Source organism: Miscanthus floridulus, chromosome 12, assembly GCF_019320115.1.
Source record: "Miscanthus floridulus cultivar M001 chromosome 12, ASM1932011v1, whole genome shotgun sequence".
In the NCBI taxonomy this organism is placed as follows: Eukaryota; Viridiplantae; Streptophyta; class Magnoliopsida; order Poales; family Poaceae; genus Miscanthus; species Miscanthus floridulus.
The window spans coordinates 14,453,262-14,462,714 of NC_089591.1; positions in this window are offsets into that span (position 1 = coordinate 14,453,262).

The following is a 9,453-nucleotide window of genomic DNA, read 5'->3' on the forward strand; positions in this document are numbered from 1 at the left end:
CCAGATTGTACACGTCAACCGTCCCTACAAACAGGTATTTGTTGGGGCGGCTGGTACTATAGCCGCCCCCTAGCCGCCCCTAGAAAAGCTTTTTGTAGTAGTGTAGTTTGTTAGTGGTTAGCCGAAAGGGCACAAAAGGGGTTTGCCGAGCTGAGTATAGTGCAACCTTTGTCCCTACATGTATAGCCTGTGCGGAATGTGCCATTCGGAAGGAGGGCTCTATATTCCCTTGCCAATTAGAAACCTAGCGGCCATAACTTGTTAGACGAACTTCTAAAAGAGTTCATAGTGAACCCTGCTGACCTTCATTGGTAGTGGGTCAAGAGACTGGTTACCTCGGGTGAAAGGGTAAATCATAACTCACGGTGAAAATGTACAACCTCTGCAGAGTGTAAAACTGGTATATGAGCCGTGCTTACAATCACGAGCGGCCTTGGACCCTTATAAAATAGATGATCACTAATTGTTAATTATTTAGGCTACTTATTATTCATGTTTACATGATCATGTGTTTATGTGGGTTATGATGAACTTGTTGCTACTCAATTGCTTAAAATTATGCCTTAATAAAAGCTAACTGCAGTTAAACCAGTGTCTACCTTTTGAGCCTCATAAACCCCATGTTATTCTTGTTAAGTACGAGATACACTTACGCTTTTCTTTACATTTTACTTGGATAAAAATCCCTGATAGGTACCAGATTGTTAGTGTTTGAAGAAGTTAAACTTGTGATCAACCAGTCAGTTGTCCCTGTGGATTTAGAGCCTTCGCATGAGGATCGAAGTGTCTTTCTGCTGTCTACTATCTAAGGTTGTATTCTTTATATTAATATGTTATATATTAAGCATTATATATTGATATTATCTTTATTTGTAGTTATATATATGATTTAATTTTTTAGGCTCACATACGATGTGCATATGATTTTGTTCTTAAGTGCTACAATGTCTCGGGCCGGCTCGGTCCTGCGCGGGTTGCAGGCGCTGGCTGGCCGCGGGCGTGGACGAGGAGCGCCAGAGCTGCGTCCGCCTTCTCGTGTGTGGGCGTTGACGTACCCAGCACGGGCTCCGCCTGGCGCCACGTCCCTAAGGCCCATAGGCCACAGCCCCATCGCTAGTTCCTGCGTGGGGGGCAAGTGCTGCCAGCTAGGGCCCACCTTGCCTGCTGTGCATGCTGAGCGAGTACACGCTGCTCCTGCACGACATGGAAAGATACGACTCCAGTAGTGCTGACGTCTGTCAACGGTACTTTTTTTAATTTGCAAATTCAATATCACTCTCATCGGTGCTCCAAATATAAATAATATGTCCGTTTCAATCGACTCGACGAGCTCTTCACAATGATACACTTCAATTATTCATTTGAGACTGTTTTGCCGTGGCTCAAAATTCGAGTTTCTTTCGTGCTCTACTTTCGCCAAGCTGTATGTACGCTCACTACATACAAAAATGTTTTTAGGGGTGGCTTATAACTTTCTGTAGGGACGGTTTTGCCAGCCGTCCCTATAAAAGTGTGGCTATAAATCACTAATTTGTAGGGGCGGTTCCCAGACCGTCCCTACAAATCGATTTGTAGGGGCGATTGGATATTGAGCCGCCCCTACAAATCAATTTTTAGAAATCATGAAAAAAAGGTAAAAAAAATAGCAAAATTTTTTTAATCCGAGGAGGACCCCACCGACAGCCACACTCACCCTCACTCTATGGTTGTAGCATTTTTTCATGATTTTTGCACACTTTACGCCGGTCGGGTTTCGAACCCACGACCCTCTCGCTCGCGCACAAACTCATCTACCACTACACCTCATGATCACTTATGTCTACATTCTATTTTGGTTCCCCACATATTATACAAAACTGAGCATAAATTGATTATTTGAGGCCCTAAACTAATTCAAATAAAAAAGTTGTCAACTACAAAGTTTTATAACTTTTCGAGATCTACAACTTTCATTTTGGTTGTTTCTCCATCCGAGGTCGTTTACAAAATTTAAATTTTAAATTTGAGAAATTCAAACGTAGTTTTCGATGACAAGATGATTTCAAATAAAAAAGTTATCAACTACAAAGTTTCATAACTTTTTGAGATCTATAAATTTCATTTTTGTTGTTTGTCCATCCGAGGTCATTTAAAAAATTCAAATTTTAAATTTTTTGAAATTCAAATGTAGTTTTCCTTGACAAGATGATTTCAAATTAAAAAGTTGTCAACTACAGAGTTTCATAACTTTTCGAGATCTACAACTTCTATTTTGATCATTTATTCATCCGATATAGTGGTAGTAACATTGTTCACAAATGTTACATATCCTTCTTATTGTTTATGAAACTATAAGAGAGATATGTAAATTTTGTGAACAATGTTATTATCACTTTATCGGATGAAGAAATAACTAAAATAAAACTTGTAGATCTTGATAAGTTCTACAACTTCTATGTTCATGATTTTTTCATCTGGAATCAAATAGTGTTCCAAAATAACGTTTGAAGTTGTTATTTTTTGAAATTCAAAATTCAAATAGATAAAATAGGGTCACATGAAAAGGTGGATAAAATAATTGTGGTAAGAACACCATAAATTGATAGGGCATGATTTTAGAAATTTTTAGAAAAAATCATCAAATTTGAAGTTAGTATAAGGGAGAAATACTAGTTACACGTTTTAGCCAGAGATTAAAAAGAGAAATCAAAGTTCTTCAACAATTTCAAATTTTAATTTCAAACAGTATTTTTAAGTAGTAAATGATCTCAACTGAAAAAGTTGTCAACTACAAAGTTTCATAACTTTTCGAGATCTACAACTTTCATTTTGATTATTTCTCCATCCGAGGTCATTTACAAAATTTAAATTTTAGTGCTTAATTTTTAATACTCGGCGTCTATTTGTAGAGGCACTTCAATATTGAGCCGCCCCTACAAATCCGATTTGTAGGGGCGGCTGGATATAGAGCTGCCCCTACAAATCGGACCATTTGTAGGGGCGGCTGATAACACCGGCCTCCCCTACAAATCCATTTGTAAGGGCGGCTCATTTGGCAATCATTTGTAGGGGCGGCTCAATATAGAGCCACCCCTATAAAGAAAGCAAGGCGTTGCTACAAATCATTTTTGTAGTAGTGGCTATTCCATATCCTTTTAACGAGTATTTTGAGTATATCCTGCAAAACAACTTCGAGCACCAAAACTCATTGAATTGGTTAGAAATATACCATATGACTATTGTTTGTGATTTATTTGAATGAATTTTATTCGGGGTTTAGCTGTTAATTTTAGGAGTTAAGGACCGCCAACAAACTCCCCCACACTTGTTCTTTGCTCGTCCTCAAGCAAAGGTAAATGTAACTATGAAGTATGACATAAAAATATATGATGCTAGCATAAAAGATATTCCATATCATTCTTTATACCTATGGATTTCGAAGTGTCTTTCATGTCGCCTTGAGCGGTTGAAAAGTAGAATGGCTTTGACACGAGTCATCACTATCTCACTGTGAAGCATACTTGGAGTTTTTGTAATTTTTGAAATTGAAAGCATAGTGCATACTTCTCCTCAAATGGTACTCTCAAGTCGCTCAATGGTGTATATATCCTCACCAAAGGCTTTTGAATTTGCCTTCTTTTTCATCCTACTTCTAAAATGGTTATGTGGAGCTTCAAGTACGGATGAATAGAGAGGCATACTTGCACCACATAATATTGGTAAGTCAAAAACCGGATCCAAGGAGATGCAAGCTATACACTTTAATCAAGAAGTGCAACTGTGTGGAAATTAAACTCTTTTTGGTGTAGATTCCTTTTTCATGTCTCTCTCCCTCTTTGCTTTTTCATTTTAGAAAACATGGGCTATCTTTTCTTCTTCTTTTTCCCTCATGCCTTTTGGAATGAATATTATTTCTCTCTCTTTTTCTCACATGCTTTTTTAGCATGGATTCTTCATGCTTTTTTTAGCATGAATATTTTTTTCTTTTTGCATAGCCTATATTTTCCTTGGCAAGGGACGATTTTTTTTTGAGAGAGAGTCATGACATGTGAATGGAGTTTTTTTATTTGGTGGACGGATGCCATGTTTTTGCGCAACTCTCTATGTAAGAGTCGGCATATTATACCTAGGTGTACATGAATCTTGATCATGGGTGCATGATGAGAATCTCTTAAGGGTCACAACAATTTGACAAAGCTCAACATGATAACAAGCAGCATATGTTTCAAGGTTTTACAAAGTATAATATTGTATGGCTTTGGTAGGATATTTCACAATTGAGGAGAAGTATTGCTATAAATTTTGAAGTTTCAGCAAAACAGAAATTCTCGAAGAGCTTACATAGAAAAGATAAGATTTCTTTAGTCTTTACCATATCTCACTTCACAACAACTTAGTTGACATGTTTTCCTAATAAAGTTGTACCCACAAGTAACAAATATATGAACTAGGAATAAAGTTTATGTCGGCCAATCTTTATAAAGTCAAGTTCATAATTTGCCATGATTTTATTTCACATCTTAAGTTTGTTTGTCATGTGTGGCATTTTAAAACTCAATCAAACTTATAGGAGCAAAAATGGGTGTGGAAATGGAGTGCGAACCAGCATTCCAGCGTGAGGGGAGCCTGAGAATTGGCAAAATAGGGCCGGGTCCCCCACACTTGGACTTTTATGTCATTCGACAATAATAGCCAAGCGTGAATGTTGAAGCATCCCCTTAGTGTGTATTGCAGTACCCATGTTTTTAGACATTATTCATCCTTCATTCCTGTAATTTTAGTGACAAAGAACACTCGAAGGAAACTTGTCTAGCACCATGTTTTTGTTTATTGTGGGAGAAAGGGAGGTTATAGCTTTATTTTAAAAAATATAAGTCTAAGTTAAAATGAGTTTATTATGCAAAGCAAATATTATTATTATTTTTTATTAAAAAATTCTAGTAACTAAAAAATAATTATTTATTTATTTATTTTATATATTACTTTTTCAATGACTTTATCATGGTGAGCAAGGTGTAAAAGTAAAGCGAGGTAGAGACAACCAAGAAGAAATCAATAAATGAAGCATGTCATGAGATCTAATATGCAAAATCAAATTTGGATGGTAGCACTTTCCGTTGAATGTGCTTCATTGCTGAAATGATATTTGGTTAGATTTACCTTGCGTTTCACCCTTCGTTCTTTTTGCTTAAACCTGAATGGTTAGTGACAAAAATACCCAAAGGAGGAATTTCACAAATATGTCCTTATGCTCATTTTCAAAAGTCATGTTATTATTATTATTATTATTATTATTTGAAAGTAAAGGGAGATTATATTTTTTATTTTTCATTTTATTACTTTTTAATATCAATGCATTTGCAAATATTCAGATTTGAACAGAATGCATCAAATGTGTGATAACTACCGATTTATCTTCGGCAAGGGCTCGCCGTTTTAAGTCCGCTGAGCAAGACTTCTTCATTGCATTTTAGCTTCAATTTGCATCGTCTCATCCTGGAGATGGATAAGGATGATTGCACTTTTTGTTTTTGCCATGCCATTGTGATCTTCGTGTGGTTTAGTTGGGCGGGAGTGTGTTCATCTTTTGATCAAGTTTTCATCCCTGCATCAGGTTAGTGGACCATACATACCCGAGGGATTTTACAAAGGTGTTGAAACACTAGTGGTTGATGTTATGAGCTAAAGGTTTTCCTCTATGCTAATGAAAAGTTGGCATTCATGTTTAGTTAGCAAAGAGAACCCCTTTTTTTAGATTCGAAACCTTTGTTTATTCAAAGTTCACCAAATAAGGCTTGATTAATCTCTGTTATGAATTCATCTCAAGGACTTACCCACATGAATTTGATAATCTAATGCAGGGGTGAGTCCATGCATACAACCAAAGTCTACAATAGCAGTTGTAGTTAAAAAATGAAGCTAGACACCATGTCTAATTTGATTGAGTTAGGCTAATTAACCTAAGCACCACATTTAATTTAAAAAGCCTATGAAAGTATGATAATTACATCCAAACTAAGCACCATGCCTAATTTAAAAGATGTACGACCAACATCCAAACCAAAGCATACTAGAATAGAAAAAAGAGATATGAAAGTAACATGAGATTCACTTAAACGGAGGTGAGAACTTTGAATGGTGAATCAGAGAACCATTGTTTTTATTATTTTTTTTATGCAGAGCAATGTAAATGGGTTGGATGAATGCAATTTAAACAAACATGCCATGGTTTTGGAAAAGGAAATCTAATCGAACGAGTGATATGCATGAAAAATCTAGGCTTTAGCCTTTTTTAGTAGTGTGGACCATCTGACGATATCATACCGACTGGCAAAGCCAACATATGAATTTGATAGTCCTGTTTAACATCCATCTACTATGAAGCTAGACTAAGAGCATCGAATAAATATATAACAAAGAAATTTGCCATCTACCTAGACTAGGCATAGCGCTCGAATACAGCTCAAAGTCTAGGAGCCACCCAAAGAAAGCACTATATATCTGATGAATCAAGCAAATATGCAGTGGTAAAAAGAAAATAAAAATAGAGGAAAGATATTTTTGGGTTGGTTCTCATACCTTGATCGATTCCATCATCACCCACAATTTATGATGGAATGCTGAGTGATGCAATGTATTTGTTTTGTCTCATATGATGGTTTTGTTTCCTTTGATGACGACCTTCTCTTACCTATTGTTGATAGTAGTTAATACTCATCATAAACCAACAATATAACTTGTATAAATGCATGAAAATGATCACCAAGACAGGTTTAGGGGTTTAAACTAACAAATTCCACAAGTTTTGGTGAATCTATGTTTTCAGCAGGGTTTATCCATAAAACATGCAAGGTGGACCCAATCCTCAGAGCAAATAACATTTATCCACAACAAAACTGACTTAGGAAGACTCTGGAACCATCCAGAAGGCAAACCACCGAAGCTTGGCCCCACTTGTCATTGGGCGAGGCCAGCCAACCCCACCTATAGGTCAGCTAACCTATTAGGTCCACATGTCATCCCCTCCTTCGTACGTCGATTCTCCACTGTCTTAAAGATCAAATCTACACCATTGTTTCAAGTCGATTTGAACTGAGGGTCTAGAATTGATGCTAACCCCTATATATAGCGGCCCCTACCCCCCTCCATCTAGTCATCCTAAAACCCTAATTCATATCCTCATCTTAGGATCAGGGCATCGCATTCAAGAGAGATTAGTCCTCTAGTTAGGATCTATTCTTTATACACAATAGAGAGAGTAAGGAAAGAGTTTAGATGAAGTACCGGCCTATCGGTGCTACCTCTACGGCTTGTACTTTGGCGGATATAGGCTTCTCCAAGTCTACATCTAAGAAACTTCTGGTAACTGATTTCTATTTAGAGTAAGTTTTGTGCTCTTTTGTTCACGGGTTCACAGTTCTTCTGAGTACTCTATTCTTGCTAGTTGGATTAGAGTAGTAATCGTTAGCATAAGCGTGGTGCTTAGGCTATCAGCTACCTATGTTTGCTCCCTACTCCTTGGTTGTGTGGTAGTAGTGGGAGGTGACAATGACATCTATCCTTTGTAGTCCACTCCAATTTGAGTAGGTTCTCAAATTAGTAGGACCATAGTCATGTCGATAGAGTTATCTATTAGCGGTGCATTACCATCTAAGTGGCATCCCGAAGTGAATACTAGAATCCTAAACCTTGCTTTGCATAGCGTCATGACCATAGGAATCCTCTCTACTCATACCTTAAACCTTGATTGCTATCTCTGGACAAACTAATTGTTAGACAACACACACATTTCCTATGGATATAATACTCGATAATACTCCAGGTGAAAACTACTTCGATACCCATGGGCTTGTGAATATTGTCTCTGTGTGCCACCACAGGTGTCAACAAGTTTTTTGGCGCCGTTGCTAAGGAAACGGTTGCTATGATTTCATCAAACTAGGTTTGTCCTTGTGTCTTTTATTTTTATTATGGATCACATCACGCCTATCAATCAATTTGCTGCTCCCACGAGCGCACAACTAGAGCCATCGGAATCTTCGAAACCTATCCTTACATCTGGCTATGAGTTGCATTTGAGTTTAATAAATTTGGTCTAGGAACAATCGTTCTCAGGAGAAGGCGATGAAAACCCATATACCCACCTATGAGAGTTTGAGCAAACTAGTACATGATTCAACATACATGCCACATGTTACATAGAGTTCACAAATACATTGCCATACAACAGAGTGCGATTAAAGTTATTACAAACCAAGTTCAAATAAAGTAGTAGTTGAAGCAAAGTAGTTTTTAAACTAACATCTCACACCATTGTTCAAATACTTGCCAGTCTATGATCAAGTCTAACAAAAGCATCATAGATAAGACATAAAAGTAGAAGCGCCTTGCCTGAGCCTACTCCTCTTCCACTACAGGTGAGAAGCAGTTCTTACAATACCCATGATACAATGTGTTATCTATAAATAAACCCTGAGTACAAGAAGGTACTCAGGTAGACTTACCCATCATAAACCAAAAATAAAGTGACTCCAAGGATCATGCAAGGCTTTATAAGTGGTGCTAGCTTGACAATATTTTACTTAAAAAGCCACTAATTCAGCTATACATATTATAATTCAGTCATCAAGTTAATTATAGCTATTCATCTTTAGATTAGCAACTAACCTATGCCAAACATGTGATATATCATTTAGTAGCATAACAATAGTAACCATAGCCGGTGTAAGATTTTCATAGTCATCAGAACCATCATATTCCATAATCCAATTACTACGATGAAGAAGCTCCATCAAGTTTCTCACTATTCAGGAGAGATGATGATTTGAATCGATTGCTTCCAGCTAGACAGTTATTCCTAACACAAACCTAGGTCTACCAGCCACGGTAGCCTTAGATCACCTTTAGTACAACTCAGGTACACATTTTGTAGGTTCGATCAACGCCGCACAACCAAGGACAACCAGCTGCCAGGATGATTAGGACTACCCTGCCCTTAGGCTCACGTCTGGCTCCTAGCACATCCTTACTACCATCCAGAGTGCACACTTTGATAGAACGAGGCTCGACCTGAGTTGAGCTACTCAGCTTCATGGTCAGAATGAGTTATCCAGCCAGCTAAGTGAGAGGCATGCGTTTAAAATGACAAGAGGGCCTCCAACGATGCGGTCCTAGGTTTTCCACATAAAGGACTCAAGTGATATTTTATAAAACATAGGAGGCTTAGAGTGCTCTGAGGCTTGCCTTTTAGGAAAGAGGTGGGTCGCTGATCAGGGCACTTCGTAAGTTCGTCAGTGGCCAAATCTTCTCCTTCGAGAGCTACGGGTTGGGGTGTCCCTTGATTGTCCTTCACCTCTTCTTTGAATTCCAGTAGGGTTACTCCTTTGGGCGATCCTATATGTATGAGCATGAAATAAGATATCATGGATGCATAGATAATGACATGCATGATATGATATGATAAAATGCATACTC